Genomic DNA, 20,616 nt, shown 5'->3' with positions numbered 1-20,616 from the left:
ACATGGAATTTGTCGATTTTCCTTGCATCAGTCTTTTCGTAATTTTCCCAGTTCCTTCATAGTTCTGTGCCTGAGAAGCTAGAATAGCATTAAAAGTATCTAAGCCTAATAAAAACCCTATTATTCCTAATGGCGGGAATGGGTCTTAATCTATCTATACCAAATAAAATATTAAAAACAAAAATGCCATGGCAAGACTTGTTAATACTTTTCTTCTTTTGTCGGTGTCACGATATCCTGGTTCCTGTTGAAAATGTCTTAACAATAGAAGAGAAATTAATGACTATGACAAACACAGATAGGAAAATATGGATACAGCATATTACTAAGAAAGCTTTATTAAAAATATTCAATATCAGCAATAAACATAATCCTTCGTGCATTATTGTATCAGTATTAATAAACACCAGATGGAAAGAGTAATCCTGCGTAATGAAACACATGTAACATATTTACCGGTATTTTAGATTTGTCTCTGGTTCCGTCTTTTCAAAATTTCTTCCGTGTCTTCAAAAATTTTTGCCTGTGAAGCTGAGATAACATTAACAATATCTAAGCCTAATAAAATTCGTAAGAATATTTACATTCAATTTGTAGATTTTCCTTGTATCAGTCTTTTCCTATTTTCTTCATTGTTTCCTTGTATCATTCTTTTCCGAATTTCCCCACTGCCTTCATAATTCTTTGCCTGAAAATCTAGAATACCATTAAAAATACCTAAGCCTAATAAAAACCCTATTAATCCTAATGGCGGGAATTTCTAACGGTGGGAATGGGTCTAAATCTATTTCTAACAAAAGAAAATATTAAAAACAAAAATGCCATGACAATCCCTGTTAATACGTTTCTTCTTTGGTCGGTGTCACGACATTCTGTTTCCTGTTGAAAATACCTCAAAAATAGAAGAGAATATAATGATTAGGACAAATAAGATAGGCAAATATGAATAGAGCATATTTCTAAAAAAAATCGAAATGAACGCTAGATAGGAGTAAGCCTAACTAATGAAACAATTGTAACATACTTACCGGAATTTCAGATTTGTCTCTGATTCCGTCTTTTTTAAATTTCTCCAGTGCCTTCAAAATTCTGAGCCTGAGAAGCTAAGATAATATTAACAATATCTAAGCCTAATAAAATTTGTAAAAATATTTACATGTAATTTGTAGATTTTCCTTGCATCCGTCTTTTCCTAATTTTCCCAGTCCCTTCATAGTTCTGTTCCTGAGAAGCTAGAATAATATTAAATATATCTAAGCCTAATAAAAACCCTATCATTCCTAATGGCGGGAATGGGTCTAAATCTATCTATACCAAATAAAATAATAAAAACAAAAAAGCCATGGCAAGACCTGTTAATAGTTTTCTTCCTTTGTCGTTGTCACGATATCTTGTTTTCCTGTTGAAAATATCTCCGAAAATACAATAGAAAATAATGAATATGACAAAGAAGATGGCTGAATATGGAAACAGCATATTACAAAAAAAGCTTATTAAAAAATATACAATATCAGTAATAAACGACAATATAATTAATAAAGCAGTAATATACAATAACAGTAATAAAAATATAAGAATAACGTAAAACGAAAGAATCATTTTAAACTTATCATACCAGGACATCAATTACAGGATTGCAGTGCAGGTTATTAGAATACAAATAACAATTGTATTTAGTTTTCTGAGCTATGATTCAATTCATTAATAAATATACAATCGAAAATCTTTTTGGAATTATTCAAATTACATAAATAGTTAGTTCCTCACGGGTCGACCCATGTTAAACTTCCGCATATAATCCTTTAACAGTGTGCATGACATTTTGGTATAGTTTTAAACAACAGTCTTATTTGATATAAAAGACATGTGTATGTGCTGCCCAATGCATTTGTTTGCGATCACATATTAGTAATCAGTGCACATACATACGAGCTTAAAGTACGTCTGGCAATGAAATACAGTCTCAAACAACTGTCTATTTTTCTATATCAAAGTCTTGTGTGTGGACTCGATGCATTTGTTGACTAGCACATCTCGGTTATCTTTAATAAAACTCTTCTTCATATTCAAATAATTAAGTTGTATTTTCTTTTGAAAAACAGAAAGATTCGTCATGTTCTATAATTGAAGAATCCTGTAAAAATATATATACATTTAGTTATTATGCACTTTTATAGTAGAGGAAGTAAATTATGAGCAACTTATTTCGTATGATAAGGCTCTACAAGACGCCTATAACGTGTTGGGCGGCGACGCTGCGCGACATTAACTCCCTTAAACCTTATAACCTGCCAGTTTTCTAGTTATTAACAACTCCACATCTTTGAATATGATTGAAGTCTATTACTGGCAATGAAATATCCAGTCTACATGAACAAAGTACGAGAAACGAATAATATGTGATGAAAAACGTCAAATAGTGTGCTGATAAAAATGATTATTGTAGAGATCGAAACGCATAAAGTAGAAGCCAAAACTATTAACCCTACTTTTCATATATGCCAATATATTGGGACATCTGTCATACTTGGCCATAATGTATTGGGTTGCTAAAGTTTACGACCAACCTAAGTATGTCGACAACATACTTAATTCCAAAAGATGCAAACAATAACAACATTAATTTATGTAATATGAATAAACCCTATCATTTAACCAAAATATAAAATAAGCAAACAATCCGATTATTACAGTAATTAAATTAACACTACTTGAACGACAAACTTCTAATGCAAATTAACTTTTAAATAGCCGACTTGCAATGATCCGAAATAACTATAAACAAACAAGAATACAAGGAGACAAGACCGATACAAGATTTTGTTGAAGTCAATATGCCTCTTTTCTTCCCACGAACAGAAGATGAAATTGCCTTAAAGAGAGAAGTCTATGAGCGGTCATTCATCGAAAGTACAATGCCCGATAACTTTCGAAATAACCCCGGGTCAAATATATATACGGAAGAAAACAATAAAACTTTGTCTGTTGCTGAGGAAATAAATCTTAGTAGTTTTATGTGTAACATACTATTACATGCTTGAGATGGAATATAAAAGATGCTATTTGATATCTTACGAATTTTTTAGGTTTGCAGTAAAAGAGTACATTGTTTTACAACATATATTTGATACAATAACGCATGAAGTGTATATCTATTTTAAACATTCCATTAACGTCCATTACATTATACTAGAGATTCCAACTAAGAGATGTACCGATACCTTTGTCGCCGATACCAATTCGACAACAACGATAAAACGACGATATTATTATTTTAAATCAGTGTGCAGTCCAAACGAGTTAAAGTAACAGTTTGCAAGCAATATTAATGCCACACAATTTTTCAGATTTGAAAAAGCCATATTTCAGATAAAAAGAATTTAATGTTTTGGATCCTGATACGTTTTTTGATTTAAATACATTGCACACTGATGTTAATTACATCGGTGTTCGGTTAGAAAACTCATCGGGGTTGGCTACTGTAGGTGGTAAAATAAATAAATGTTCACTCAATCTATCCAACTCATAAATCGAGTTGTGTGCGCAGAATTTTATGCCATGCCAACGTCGTATTTTGTATTTTGCACATCGAAAAATTCACATTCGATATATTTCTTCATAATTTCCTTGTAATGTTAAAATTGGCAATATAAAAAATAGGTTGCAAAAATAGCCAAATTAGTTGAGCTAGTTGGGCTGATAAATGGCTAAAATCAGTTGATAATCATATTCCCGTTTCTATTCGCGCGGTTGGGAAACAGCATTGCTCCTACCTAACGAGGCTAATACCGCGAACACGATCACTCCAAGCAAAAAATTATTTTTATATCAGTATTTCAACCTACTTTTTAAAACATTCAGGAATAGATTAAAAGTTAATTATTTCGAAAATATCAGTCTACATTTAGCCGATATCGATACGAATACCGATACCAAAATATTGCCGATATTACCGATACCCGATATCTTTTACCGAAAGCCTTTTATATTTGTTTTGACCAGTACTGCTTGCGTGTATAACGACATTGATGTTTGTTTTAAGCAGAAGGTAAAACACTCATTTCAAGCATTCCAAACCGAAACTGAAATAAATGAAAAGTCAATATACCGCAATTAATGATAAAATAAAACTAGTAAATAATACACGATAGTAATATGAACATTTGTTAAAAAATCACTATTCAAGGCAACAATATTATTGCAAAATGAACATATCATATTGGGTTAGTTAGGCTGTCCTCAGTTAATATTTGGACGTGTAGTAAAAAACAAGTAGAACAAGTAGAAATTGCATGTAAAAATTCACACTATAATATTATGTTCTTTTTTAAACCAAGAGCAAAAAACTGTAAGTCAAAAACTATCATAAAGTCTTGACAACAAAAAAAATGAAAAAGTATAAAACGCAAAGAACTGCAGAAACAAATGTTCGTAGAAGTATGTAATGGACAGACATTTTTCTTCTTTACAGGTATCCCATATTTTCCTCTTTATATTGTTAGCGGCGTTCTATATTTTGTACTAAACCCAAAGAGAGTTTATTTGATTTGGGAGATTTGTTTTATTCAATATTTATAGTCACGTTAACATATTTTAGAATAAGATTTTAAAACAATCGCACTACAAATCGGAGTTTTAGGATGTACCTACATGAAAGCCAGTAAATTGCGCATTTTTATTTTTTTTTAATCTCAAACTGATATGATTTGGCACAATTACATCCAACACGCGCCTTCAGTTAAGTTAGTTGGACGTGTTTTATTCTAAAATATTCTAACACTCTCCAACATTAAAATTAAAAGCAAGTTAAAGTAGTATTTTTTACTACATTGGATACCCGACAGCCAGAGGAGGACAAAGGAGTCGGAACAACAACCGTTGGAATATTGAGCGCAAAAACCGAGGATAAACAGATCGAGCAATAATCAAACACATCAATTTAATCACAATCAAAAACTATATGAAATATTTTGTACAGAGACAAAACAAAATGTGAAAGGAAAAACTAGCCTTGACAAAATGAAAAATTTGAAATGTTAGGAACTCCGGAAAAACGGCCGGCGAATGAACCCGAACCCTTTCGCGATTATTGCTGCATATTATTGTATTTTATTATTTCCAGTTGTTTCGTGTACAAAATGACCACTTAATAGCAGAGGGTCAACTAAAAAAGAAAAACATAAGATTGAGCGAGGGATTAATAAATATGACCTGGCATGTGTGCAGTAACTAAGATTTTTCTAGCTTGTCAGTTGCTTAAAACATGTTAACTTTTCGTTCAAAAATAAACCATTTTAATACACATATTAGAAACTATGAATATTCAGTGTCAGCGTCGGATAAATAACAATTCAGCTAATAAAACAGAACTAGACAGCAAACAGAAAATATCATTTTACTTCCTACAAGCATATTAAAAAGTTAATATTTAGGGTTGAATGTACGATAAAATTCCACGAGAAACTCAATGTCGGCTCGTGAGATACTAAGTAATTACTTTTCACCCAGTTATTTGAATCTGGTCATCTTGTTTTATAATTCGTACAACCCTGCTGTTTGATCTACATATTTTAGCACCAAAACTAAGTCGTGTCTTATGAATTCACTAAGGCAGACAAAATCCGAAAAGTAACTTGCGTTTTTTTATGAATCTGTTGCTGTGCAGCTTTCAAACATATGATCAAGCGTTTTTTTTTTATGGCGGAGATATAGTGTGAGGAATTTTGTATAAAAAAGGGTGTTAGAAACAAGAATTTTGCAGTTCATTTATCTCTCTTCATTACATAGCTTAAGATTTTCGTAAAATATCATTATATAATACAGCATTGTTCTGCAAAAGTATTCGCAATCACTCATGAAGAACAAACTGATCAGTGTCGTTGCGACAAAATCAGAAAATTCTGAAAATTTACCTAAAAGTCCTCATGTTGTGTGCTTTCAAATCTATCAATTTATTACGCTTCATCAGAGAATTAGAAGTGACCATTTCATTTCTTTCTTAAATTTGTAGAAACGTCCAACGCTTTTTTGTTAATACGTTTTCTTTCATTTCCCCACTATTTAGCTTAACATTCTTACTTTGCATCTTTACTGTTTTACTCTTACAATAAACATCATTTAGCATTCACAAATGTATTTTTGTACGGCTAAGACATTAACGCGACAATGACTTAGAAATAAATTATTATTTATCAGAATTTTTGGAATTTAAATACAAATTTACGAAAGAAAAATATGGGTCGGGCATTCAAGTTAACAACAGAATTAAATTCAATTCAACGAAAGCATTTATTTCAAAAAACACCACCAAATGCAGATTTCAATTTTTTTAATTATTCTTAACCCGAATCCTAACCCAAGCTGGACAACCACTAATTTGTTATTTTGAAGCTTTAAGTTTTAAATTCAATTCAATGGAGGCATTTTTTTTCAAATCAAATCTCTCATTTTTCAAAGAAACATTTACAACTGTGGTAATATACCTAAATAATTAGTATATTGCACTATAGGTTTTTTCAAAAATATTGAATTATTTCGAACTTTTCCGACCAAGCGGGGATAAATTTGAATCTTCCATTAAATCGAGGAATGAATAAATAACTTAATTCAACAAAAAGTTGTGGTGGGACAATGTGGTATTCGAAAATGATAAATTTTACAAAAATTGATTGATTTCAGAAAAAAATTTAATTATTTCGATCTAATTTCGGCTTGGGGGTTAAAATTTGAATGTACCAATGATTTTTCGAACTATGACATTATGCAAACTATATGAACTATGTGACGTTTTGAGTTTATAAATGACAGAAAATGTAATTTGATAAATTAGATATTAATTGGATAAATATTTCAACAAATCTATTCGTACCTGTCTGCTCTAGCGAAGAGGCAACCTCAAATAAAACAACACTCCGTAGATTTTCCAAATTCTAAACCCTAACCATTCCAAGCCTGTCGAACCCCTGCGCTATCCTGAAAGCTACCGCCAACCCTCATTGTACCAAATGGTTGTAATTAGGAGCCCAATTCCCGACTTTAAAAAAGGGAAGCTCAATTTCGTGCAAGGTTATAGAAAATTAAAAGATTCAGGTTGAAAATCCTTGGCTTGCCATAACAACCCAAGATGTTTCAAAGTCATAATCAGAAAGCATCTAAAGGCACTATCATATAACCACAAACACCAGAGCGCGCGATATCCGTGGAGATGACGGGTTCACTAAAACTTACAACTGCGTAACGCTATACAAACAGCAACGCTAATTTATTAGTTGTTGAAAGTGTAAGTTTGAATATCTGAGATGAACTGTAGTTAAATTTGCATAATTAGTAGACGATGTGAAAGAAAAGTCCCATAATATAAAACTGTTTTAATTTAAAGGAACCTCGTCGAATCCTTGGAACAACACCAACGAACACCAAAAATTCGATTTAACCCTGGTTAAAAACTTCTGTTCTAGCCTATTGAAAAACTAACAAAACGCTATGGCAACGAAATAAACCCATAAAGTACGAATACAATAAATACTATAAAATGAGGCCCGACCAATTGTATTAATGCAGCCGCAAATACCCTCATTGCCTGTAAAATAACCCCATTGTTGGCGACTGGCGCATACTTCGATACTTGTCAAACGATGGGAGAACGCCCAAAAGGGAAAATAACCCGCGTCTTTTCGGGAGCTATGTATACGAAATTACCAAATTAGCAAAATTTATCGCATACCAGCTAACAATTGCACACTCGCCCGTGAACTAGAGGGTGGACACCATTGCATTACATGACTCTACGAAATTATAAAATAAAATTGGTCGAAATATTTTGGACATCTTGTGAGAATAATTCACATATTTGCAGCTCTTCATGACTAGCGGGATTTAACATCATATATCAGTTTATACCGGACAAAATATGAATTGAAAGATTTATGAGATTACATACTTGCACTTTACTCTCTAGACTAAATAGGCTTCCATCTAACTCTGTGATGCACCATACTGTTAAAACTGTCGATTCCGTTTGATGCAATGACTTTTTCAAGCAGTGTTTTAGAAAACTGAAAATAAATATATAGTTTCATTAACAAGTTTTGAAGTCATAAATCACAAAAAATGCTGTTTGACAGAGGTAAAGCGAAGCTAATCTTATATTAAAAATACATAAAAATATCAATTTAATGCCATATTATGTGTATACCGAGTCCATCTTACTTTAGGTGGAACTAAATTTCGTTGACCTAAGACATTATCAAGTTATTTAATTCACAAGACAGAAATACAGAGAAGAGATATAGTTGTTCGAGCTATGTCATTATCTATTCGGGTTTGGCTACTTTGAGTGGTAAAATAAGTAAATGTTCACTCATTCTGTCTAACTGATACATCGAGTTGCGTGCGTAGAATTTTATGCCATTATAACGTCGTATTTTGAATTTCACACATCGAAAAATCACCATTCGATATATTTCTTCATAATTTCCATGCAATGTTAAAAATGTCAATATAAAAAATTGGCTGCAAAAATAGCCAAATTAGTTGGGCTGATAAATGGCTAAAATCATGTCATAATCATATTCCCGTTTCTATTCGCGCGGTTGGGAAACTACATTGCTCCTACCTAACGAGGCTAATACCGCGAACACGATCACTCCAAGCAAAAAATAATTTTCATGTCAGTATTTCAACCTACTTTTTAAAACATTATGGAATAGATAAAAAGTTAATTATCTTGAAAATATCAGTCTACATTTAGCCGATATCGATACGAATGCCGATACCAAAAAATTGCCGATATTACCGATACCCGATACCTTTTACCGAAAGCTTTTTAAATTAGTTTTGACCAGCACTGACTGTATAACGACATTGATATTTGTTTTAAGCAGAAGGTAAAACACTCATTTCAATCATTCCAAACCGAAATTGAAATAAGTAAAAAGTCAATATACCGCAATTAATGATAAAATAAAACAAGTAAATAGTACACGATAGTAATATGAACATTTGTTAAAAAATTACTATTCAAGGCAAAAATATTATTGCAAAATGAACATATCATATTGGGTTAGTTTAGCTGTCCTCAGTTAATATTTGGACGTGATTCGACTTAAAATCATTCTAATTTGAATCGAGCAATAAAATTAGAACCAAGTTACAGTAAAAAAACGCGACTATCAGAACATAACCCGTAAGTTCAAATGATATTATCTTTTCATGGCATCATGATACCAAAACAAGTTTATAGATGACCTAATATTAGGGGGGAAAAGGAGCACAAACGATAAGAGAGAGACTCAAGTAGAAAATGCGTGTAAAAATTCACACTATAATATTATGGTCTTTTTTAAACCAAGAGCAAAAAACTGTAAAATCAAAAACTATCATAAAGTAACTATCAACAAAAAGAAATTAAAAAGTATGAAACGCAAAGAACTACACAGCAATTTGATAAAAATCATAAACTATATGAAATGTGTTGTACAGAGACAAAACAAAATGTGAAATAAAAAACTAGCATTGACAAAATGAAAAATTTGAAATGATAGGAACTCCGGAAAAACGGCCCACGAATGAACCTGAACGACTTTCGCGATTATTGCTGCATTGTATTGTATTAGCACTTATTAGCAGAGGATCAGCTAAAAAAAGAAAAACATACGATTGAACGAGGGATTAATAAATATGACCTGGCATGGGTGCAGTGTAACTAAGATTTTTCTGGCTTGTCAGCTTGCTTAAAACATTTAACTTTTGGTTCAAAAATAAACTATTTCAATACATATATTAGAAACTATGAATATTCAGTGTCAGCGTCGGATAAATAACAATTCAGCTAATAAAACAGAACTATTCTGAAGTATTCGCAATCCCTAATGAAGAACAAACTGATCAGTGTCGTTGCGACAAAACCAGAAAATTCTGAAAATTTAATAAAAAGTCCTCATGTTGCGTGCTTACGAATCTACCAATTTATTACGCTTCATCGGAGAATTAGAAGTGATCATTTCATTTCTTTTTTAAATTTGTAGAAGCATCCAGCGCTTTTTAGTTAATACGTTTTCTTTCATTTCCCCACTATTTAGCCTAACATTCTTACTTTGCATCTTTACTGTTTTACTCAAAGTAAAAAACAAGGCACATCATTTAGCATTCACAAATGTATTTTTGTACGGCTAAGACATTCACGCGACAATGACTTAGAAATAAATTATTGTTTATCAGAATTTTTTGTATTTAAATAAAAATAACCAAACACAAATCTGGGTTGGGCATTTAAGTTAAGAACAGAATTAAATTCAATTCAACGAAAGCATTTATTTCAAAAAACACCCCCGAATGCAGATTTCAAATTTTTTAATTTCTCCCAACCCGAAACCTAACCCAAGCTGGACAACCACTAACTTGTTATTTTAAAGCTTTAAGTTAACGACGGATTTAAATTCAATTCAATGGAAGCATTAATTTCAAATCAAATCTCTCATTTTTCAAAGAAACATTCACAGCTGTGGTAATATACTTAGATAATTGGTATATTGCACTATAAGTTTTTTCAAAAATATTGAATTATTCCCAACTTTTCCGATCTAGCGGGGAAATATTTGAATATTCCATTAAATCGAGGACTAATATAAACAAGAGAGCTGTGCTCAAATATATGGACACGTCACAAGGTGTCGTTATTTTTCATTCTGACACATAAAAAACGCGAATCTTTGAATTCCACAGAAATTTTTGAAATAAGTAAAAGTAATAGCCTTCTGGCAAAAAAATCAATCTTTAACCACTGAAAATTTCAAAGCAATTGGTCCTGTATTCGAAAAGAGAAGCATTTTATCATGACGAAAGAGAAGAATATTAACAAGAACAACAACATAATATTGAAACGATCGTTATGTACACTGACGTGTCCAAAAACTCAATGCAACAAAAACTTGCCGTGGCACAATGTGGTATTCGAAGATGATAAATTTTACAAAAAATGATTGATTTCAAAAAAATATTTAAATATTTCGATCTAATTTCGGCTTGGGGGTTAAAATTTAAATGTACCAATAATTTTTCGAGTTTGACATTATGTGAACTATATGAACTATGTCAAGTTTTGGGTTTATGAATAACCGAAAATGTAATTTGATGATTTATATGAATTGGATATATATTTAAACAAATCTATTCGTACCTGTCTGCTCTAGCGATATGGCAACATCAAATAAAATAATACACCGTAGATTTTCCAAATTCTAAACCCTAACGAGCCTGTCGAACCCCTGCGCTATCCTGAAGGCTACCGCCAAACCCCATTGTATCATATGGTTGAAATTAGGAACCCAATCAAGACTTTATAAAGGGGAAGCATAATTTCGTGCAAGATTATAGAAAATGAAAGGATTCAGGTTGAAAATCCTTGGTTTGACACAGCAATCGAAGATGTTTCAAAGTCATAAGCAGAAAGCATCAAAGGGCACTATCATATAAGCACAAACACTAAAGCGCGCGACATCCGTGGAGATGACGGGTTCACTAAAACTTACAAACTTACAACTGCGCAACGCTATACAAACAGCAACGCTAATTTATAAGTTGTTGAACGTGTAAGTTTAAATATCTGAGATGAACTGTAGTTATATTTGCATAATTAGTAGACGATGTGATAGAAATTCCCATAATAGAAAACTGTTTTAATTTAAAGGAACCTTGTCGAACCCCTGTTACCCCAACAAAAAACAAAAAGTCGATTGAACCCTGGTTAAAAACTACTCTTCTAGACTATTGAAAAACTAACAAAACGCTATGGCAGTGAAATAAACCTATAAAGTACGAATACAATAAATACTATAAAATGAGGCCCGACCAATTGTAGTACAGCGGCAATTGTCCCATTACCAGTATTATAACCCCATTGCTGGCAAACTGCCGCATACTTCGATACTTGTCAAACGATGGGAGGAGTACGCCCGAAAAGGACCAGTTTTCGGGAATTGTGCATACAAAATTAACAAAGCAGAAACATTTATTGCATACCAGCTAAAAACTGCACACCTTCCGTGAACTAGCGGATGGAAACCATTGCATTATATGACTTTACGAAATTATATAAATAAAATTTGGCGGAATATTATGGACATCCTGTGAGGATAATTCAAATATTTGCAGTTCTTCCTGACTAGCGGGATTTAACATGATATATCAGTTTATATCTGACAAAATATTGTTTGAAAAATTTATAAGATTTCATACTTGCTCTTTACTCTTTACACTATATAGGCTTCCATCTCACTCCGTGAGGCACCAGACTAATGACAATGTCCGTTTGATGCAATGACTCTTTCAAGCAGTGATTTAGAAAACTGAAACTAAATATATAGTTTCATATATATCAAGTTTTGGAGTTACAAATCAGAAAAAATGCTTATTAACAGAGGTAAATCAAAGATAAGCTTATATTAAAAATACATAAACAATATTATTTTGACCACGTAGAAATGCCATTATTGCCGATTTATTCATGTGGTTAGTCTCAATAAAAAAGTGTTTTAACAAAGTTGAGTTACGTGAACATTCAACAGTAAGTATTGTAGTGATTACCAATTTGCGAAGTTCTTTAAATATTATTTAACACGAAAGTAACACCGACACGATCTAAAATTAAACGCATAGAAATGTCCAACTATCCGCTTTAAAAATATCGCACCCCGGGGTCAATAATGATGGTATTGTTCGCCTAAAATTGGGACCGTAATTTACAAACTGTGATAGAAATCCTACACAGAAGATAGAAATCATAATAAAATTAATTTGTGTTGTGAATGCACTTGTTGTCCCTCTTTGCCGATGTGAACTCACAATCATGTCCGAAATATAAAAATTACGATATCCGCGTGATAATTAATATTTACTAGTGAATAAAAAAAAAGTGCTTTAATATAGTCTAACAACATTAATAGGAATGTCGACCGCCAAAAGATCGCAGTGACTAATAATTCACTGAGGCCTTCGATTACGACAAAATTATAAAATAAAAAACGACGCACTGTTCTAGTAAAATCCGAAAAAAAAATATTGTCACGGCGGTGGTTTCGGCGGCCGACATCCCAATTGATGCCGTTCAAAATGACAATACTGATTATTCGGTGTCCGTTAAAAATATTCGATTGACTCGATTAAAAAATACGATTTTGCCCGCCACTGATCACGGCGCAAGTAAATATTCATTGAATGGAAAAAAAGTTCAACTTCATAACAATAAATTCCAAGTAATAGTTTCACATTTCATGCATTTGATCGGCGCTACATGCAAGCGTACTTTTGTACATATAAACCATTATGACACTACTGACATCTGCGAGATTTAGTTCTCTCTGAAATTAATTTTTTTCGAATTTTTTATGTTTTATTTCTAAATGCGGGTACCCGCTGACTACGGATTAATAGTCGACGTTTGAAATACGACTTGTAAAATATTCACCAACACCATCAGGCAAAGAGAGACGGGCTACAACGTAACTGTAGAATTTCGCTGTGAACGACCATACATTTTAGTTTATTAAACGCATTACGTCGTCGTGAATTGCACTTTTGGCGCACTCTTTTGGTTTCATCGTAACCCCCATTGGAAAATCCTGGCTGCGCCCCTGGATGCGGCAATATTTAAAATGCGGTATTTATTGGCTTGATTGTGTTCAATGAAACATGCAGTTGCGACGACTTACGTCTTACGACAATATAAAATCATTACGACTCAAAATTACCGCGTCAATCAGCGGACTTGAAATGAAGAACAATGAAACCAAGTGTAACAACACTGAATCCGCCCCGCCGCAGGCTTTTTAAGGTTTCACCGTTTGAAATATCCCAAGATATGGAAAAATACGAACGATTGTAATTTAAATTATTGCAAAAAAATCGATCAATATATTTTGCATTAATTATTTTATATATCGTCACATACCGAGAAAAAGTCGTATGCGGCTCAATAGGTAGTAGTTAGTTTCAAAATAGACAAAAGGTACATCGCGTGAACAATTTACTGTGTTTCAATTTCAGTTACTATTATGGTATATATTTTAAAGAAATCCTAACATAACACCAAATTTTGTGATTTACAATGTCTAAAAAGCGTTTTCAATCTGCTGCGAGATTGCTAAAACAAAACTTATGGTGATATCTTCCGTTTTATATTTTAATTTTAATATTTTATAATGCCGCAATCAAGAAATTGGGTTGCGGATTCACCTCTTTATCATTTATTACTTCACCGATTTTTATAATATTAACTTGTTTGTGGTGAATGTAAATTGGAAAGATTCAGAAGATTTTAATAATATACTTGCTCTTTAGACTCGAAGCATCCACCTCTCTCAGTGATGCATAATCGGACAAATAACTCCGCATGTCTTTTGATGTATAATGATAAACTGTCTTTTCCGCTTTCAAGAAGAGTTTCAGAAAGCTGAACTTTATGCGAGATAATGAACTGTAAGTAAATTTTGTATAATATTAATTTAAATAAATATGTTGTTCGAACTAAGTCATTATTAAGTTTTAGATTTATAAGTTACGGAAAATGTAATTTAACAGGAACACAGTGAAGCTATGCTTATACTTTGGATACCTAAAATAAAAATATTAATTTTCAGTTCATTGACAAATTATTCAGATTTCCCCCTTATTTACTAACATTACTTTGGAATGATTTGTCAGTGTATAATATTGCAACACATCATATAAATTATATTTTTATTCATTGAAATACGGCTATTAAGAAATGTAAATATAAAAAATAAGACGAAAAAGATAAAATTTAACAAATATTTCTGTTTCGAATTACCTTTACGCCCCTCAAAAAATTGTACACGCTCTTGTGATAAGCTATGCTTATTTCAAAGATGCAAGGACGACACCTTGTACTGATATTCATTTAAATTCATTCTATATTGTTTGCAGATTTTCAATATTATAAATATTACTTATTCGGAATGATCTGTCAGTGTGCTATGTTGTATCTCATTATCTAAATTTTAACTAGTGAATTATTTATTAGTGTGTTATGTTTTACCTTCAAGTTCTCTATAGTCTTTCCTTCCCATCCCAGAGACCTGAAAATATACATTTATAAATAACTTCAGCCAAAGATATTTTAGACATTAAATATATATAAATATGAGAACATGACAGATGATAACTAGGGAATAAACGATAGAGAAATAAGGAATATATTCCCATATTCAAACACTTATGAACATAAGGCTACTAGCAATATGGATATGGGCTGACTATAGTAGATTTACAATTGGTGGGATCTCATGTATATATATAGTAACTTTCGAAATTTTAGTTTGGGACACAAATCCCATTGTTAACCAGTACTAAAGGGTGTACGATTCCCGGTTATATTGATGCATATTGATGCACTTGATTCTGCTCACTAATATAATCTCGTTATTGGAAACTTAATGCGATTTTAGTTCGAAACACATGTGAACACGAATGTCATGGTTAACTAGTACCAAAAGGGGTAAGATACACGATTAATCAAGTCGAGTCAAGTTTATTTTTTTCAACCAGTAAGAAGTATCACAACTATAAAATACGACACGAAGAAAATTTACACCGTTTTACTGGGAAAGGGGCGTCGCGGGGAACCAAACTGGCTACCGAGCAGCGACACCCAAGTTCCTAATATCTAATTTAAAATTTAAGAATTCTAGAGTTTTGAAACTACTATATCTTATATTGACGGTGAGTGCCGTATATGAAAGAGACCATTCAGTAAAAATTATATAGAAGAGTTTACATCAATCAAGCTCTTCTTATTACACATGATTAGGCATAACATGACGTGACCCGCAATACCAATAAGGAAATATGACGCATATTTCTATGTCTCTATTTTTAAATAGTTATGAACATGAATGGTATGATAACTTAGGACTTTTAGCAAGGGGATAAGAATCAAAAAAGGAGTTTACACTTGGTTGAATATAATTTATACAATATCGTTTTTGGAAATTTTAGTTGAAACACGAGTTTTTTAAGGTGTAAGATTAACGGCTATCTTAATTCACATAGTATGACTCACTCTTATAATATCATTATTGGAAATTTTGGGCGACTCCAGTTTGAACTAGTTGGGAACATCATTGGCATGAATATCAACTGTGAACTACCACGTACAGGTCAAAATGAGTTACAGTTACATTTAAAAAGTTAGCCTGATTACTTTATATAGTATGGTAGTTAGTGTCAACTACCATTTGTGGCAAAAACGCTCATCAGATTAATGAAAAAGGCCAGGACTACGTTTCCAAACATGTCAGACATATTAGTATATATAGGCACCCTATGATAAACAACAAGTTAAACAAAAAGTTTTAATATTTGCATGATTTTTGTTGGGGTTGTGTTTTAACCTAATTGCACTTAATTTTAACGAGGCATAGTTCAAATTCTTCCAGTATCTCTGCAGATATACACTGCTGAACTAAAAGTATCACTATGAAAAAATTTCACTGTTCGTCATAATCACAACGTGCGATTGTGCTATTGCGGCGAAACGCCTTTTATTTATGCTGGCCTAATAACCTTTAAATAGACTGACATTACAACATAGTGATTCGCCTTTCGGTTTGGACGATTAAACGAAACGACAGCAGATGGGACAACACAGCAGTTAGCCCCTGCGCTGTACTGACTATGCCATTATTCACCGGATATTGCTACAGTTAATTCGTAGGACAGAATATTTAATTCCGCGATTCTACGAAATGAGCATGGTATGGTTTAACAGATTTTGCCATAAACAATTATGAGCGCGCATTGGTGCCCAAACTGACAAAAATAAGATTAATTTGATGCATTCTTGTACCTCGACTATTGGGCGGGAATGAAATAAAGCTTAATTTTTATTTCTAAAACATGGCCCTAGCCTTATTCACTGGACCGACTCAACAGCCAGAATAAAACGGTAGTTGTGCGAATCATGTTATGATGAAATTTTGAGGTTGTAATTTTTAGAAATTGTTATTTGACACACAAACCAAAACTGAGCTTATACTCAATATATTGAAAGTAATATTTGTATGTAGATTTCCTGAAAAAAATACAATATATCATTTATTTATACTACAGACATCTAAATTGAAAAGATTTCAAATGATTTGGTTACATACTTGCTCTTCAGACTTGTTAGGCCTCCATCTCACTCAGTGATGAAAACTGGCACTTGACGAATTTCTTTCGGTACAATAATAAATTGTCCTGTCAACTTTCAAGCAGTGTTTTAAAAAGCTGAAAATCAATATATATGTCATGATTTTGTGCAAGCCAATTTTAAATTTGAATTAAACTAAATTTCGTTGAGCCAACTATGTCATTAGGTAGGTAATTTGGACAAATGCTAGTTGACAGAGACAATGCAAAGCAAAAAATAGACGTTAGTTTCAATAAAATACGTAACGGATAAATTTCGACATTCGATTTCATAAAAGCCAAACTTTTCTCCGATTTTTTTTTAAATACACAGAACTAAGAAAATTTAGAAGAACAAAATTTATTCAGCGATTGCCATTAAATTTCAAATATTATAGATTACCATAGAAATTGCTTTTCATCGACTCTACAGTTACAGGTATATGTAATCATTCAATTTCATAAATTCAGCTTAATATTTAAAACATATCAGGTGTAGTTTTCGGACTGCACGAGTTGCAAATATTACAATAACAGTAAAACACCCAATGAACTTTCATAACTGTTTCTTGGAGTATATGAATAATTACCTCTGATCAGTAACTTGTAGAATTATCACATTGTTAACGGTGGGGATCGCAAAAACTGGAGATCACTATCCAGCAGAGAAGCGAGCAACGAATTTTAGGGGTCGCGAATAGTACACCAATTTGATACAGGGTACTATATTTATAGTACTAGCTCGGACTTCTGCTTTAAAACACAATTATTAAAACTTGTACAGAATCTAAATCTTAAATTTCAATAGAATGCACAGGATCAAATAAGCAGCGTAACAATGTTGGCTTGCATCGAACTATCTAGCATTTTAAACGTGATCGTGGGTCTTACTTTTTTGGAATTTTGATTCGAAAGACAATTATTAAAACTTGTGAAAATATAAAACTTACAATTTCGAGGGAAAACACACGATCAAATAAGTGGCATAACGATGCCGACTTTGATCGCAAGACCCGAAACGCGGTGCGCTCGCATCTAATTGTTTAGCATTCTAAACGAAAACAGTGGTGTACAGGAATAAAATAGGCGTCGAAATTCAAATAAAATGTTTAAATGATATTTACTTGTATTATTCCTCGTTCTTTACTTTGTGCCTTTGAATCTCCAACCTTTAATAGTTTTGCATCTGAAAAAAAGTTAAAATATTGATAAATAAACTGTCGCAGAAATGTAGTTAGCATATTCAATGAACAGGGGGACTGAATCTATCGGATCTTTTGCACAAAGCTCCCGCCACGTTTTAAAATGACATATTAGTAATTATCCATTTCGGGTTAGGAATGATTTAAAAATTGAATTTCCAGCGCAATCTGCATTCCTAACTTAAACTGGATAATTATTAATTCTCTTATTTTGAACGTTGATAGGGTCTTTGTACAAAGATCCAATCTATACACGGCGATCCGGTAGTATTCGTACCAAGACGGCGCCACAACCTGAACTCTAACCAGGTTCACATACTGTGTTCAGGTTGTGCGCCATCTTGGTACGAATACTATCGGAGCACCCTATACACAATAAAATTGGAAAGCGAAAAGGCTACGGAGAATCTCTAATAAACCATTGATTTTGCGCTACATTCGCGAAAGTTTTAAAAGTTATGCATTACATTCATGTAAATCTTGTCCTGTTGAATGCAGCTTACGAAGTGACGTAGATCAGTATATTATGTTTAAGTTTCCTAATATGATAAGTCTATGTATTGCCATATAGCTTTTAAGTTCGACCAGTTGTGAGGAAGCGATGGAACCCGATGTTAGTGAGTTCGATGCAAAAAAGAATCACCCACCAATCTAGACTTCTGTATTAGGTTAATAATTCCAATTCGAATAGGCCCGAAAACCTCTAATTTACCACTTATACAATAGAAAAATGAAAGCAATAGAATAACAATGTAAACAATAAGTATAAAGAACATTTGGCCCACCTGAATTTTGTTTCGAACTCGCTGTCATAACCCAACAGTCAGCTTATCCATACATTCTACCAAAATCAAACCTTCTCCTACGACGAACATTTGTGACTGCGATGTCGCTTGTGGCTTCCCGCGCACAAATATTTGACGAAAAAAGCTAACTGATTGATGTAATCAAATATTTTTAACTGATTACTTTAATTACTCCAGGTTGCCGTTACGAGTCGATCACGCTTCTAACGCGTGATCTCAAAGTTGCAGAATGAAGATGACGGTTGGGATTTGCTTCATACATTTTCGGATCGCATAATACCTAGTTCATAGTATTTTCGGGGGTGTTCATCTCGGTGACCGTATATTTGAACCATGTACATTTGAACCCATGTGTATATTCGCGGGTTCAATTTATATGCGGGTGCTAAAACCCATGGGTTAGGGTTAGTATGGGTTCAAATATGAAATATCCGTAAAACAAAAAAACTTCCATAAGTGCAATAGTACGCAGGTGCAATTGTCGTGGGTTCAGATGTACGTGGTTCATATGTACACGGGTTCAAATGTAATGGAACCGTTTATCTCAGATCTCACATTTTTTACATCAGTGACGGGAGCTTAGTACAAAGAATCCAGCATTTCCAATATAGTTGTCTGTTTTGTTTGTCGAGTAAACGCGCACGTGGATGTCATCAAAAATGTAACCTTCCTTCCACTCAATGAAAAAATAACGGCGTGTTTAGCGTTATATCAATACATTCTCTAAATTGAGGTACAAATCTTAGCTCATTGACTTTCGCAGCCAAGAATGTTTTCATACAATAACGTGCCGGCGATGTCCTTAAAAGTGGAGTCACAATGTGACGTTGTTTCGATGCCTACTCTAAAAGTAATTTCTCCGCCCAAACCAAACGGCAAAGACATAACATCAGCAACAGCATTAATCACGGTTCTATGTGAAGTAAATACGGTAATTGACTGCTCAAGACAAGTGCATACCGACGACAACGACTGATTCACATATTTGGTGTTATGAAGCTCGTGAAGAGGTAGACTGTTATTTACGGAGTCCAGCAATAAGGACGTGACAAAAACAATTTGTTATTTACCGATTAATATTAATGAGTGATTTGAAATTACTCTATTTAATAACTCGGATGTATTTGCTGCCTGTTTTAATTTTTATGAATGTCATTTTGAGTAAACGAATAGTTCGCGGAGACTCTAGTTCTGTATGAAGCACTTTGAGTCTGTCTCTACAGTAGACCTCTTGGTAAAAAGCGATCATGATACAGGTATGTACGGCTATAAAGAACAATCCTGAGATTTCGTCATCCAACGTAAGGGTATAGACGTATATTAATGTGTTTAGTATGTATGTCAGCCAGTGCACTGCAGTTGACTACGTTCGCAATGAGTGGCGCATCGTGCTAAGCCTTAGGACTACGCTTGATTTCTAACCT

The 20,616-nt window shown here is 33.0% G+C and overlaps 2 long non-coding RNA genes across 3 annotated transcripts in view; both read right to left on the bottom strand.

Annotated features, from left to right (window-relative positions):
• Positions 1-20,616, bottom strand: part of LOC144429824 (uncharacterized) — a 100,614-nt gene that overhangs the window by 48,643 nt on the left and 31,355 nt on the right. The window lies entirely within an intron of this gene.
• On the bottom strand, positions 1,489-19,329 carry LOC144429712 (uncharacterized). Of its 2 annotated transcripts, XR_013479026.1 has the most exons (8): positions 19,172-19,329; positions 18,309-18,370; positions 17,166-17,283; positions 15,053-15,092; positions 14,324-14,470; positions 12,235-12,344; positions 7,940-8,054; positions 1,489-2,134 (listed from the first exon to the last, which is right to left on the bottom strand). It is a non-coding gene; the product is annotated as an uncharacterized LOC144429712 (long non-coding RNA). The 2 variants fall into 2 exon arrangements; XR_013479025.1 differs by lacking the exons at positions 1,489-2,134; positions 7,940-8,054 and adding an exon at positions 8,112-9,635 and having other exon boundaries at positions 19,172-19,321.

This window comes from Styela clava, chromosome 11 (assembly GCF_964204865.1).
Source record: "Styela clava chromosome 11, kaStyClav1.hap1.2, whole genome shotgun sequence".
NCBI lineage: Eukaryota > Metazoa > Chordata > Ascidiacea > Stolidobranchia > Styelidae > Styela > Styela clava.
The sequence above is the reverse complement of the archived record's forward strand: the minus strand, read 5'-3'. Positions and strand labels throughout refer to the sequence as shown.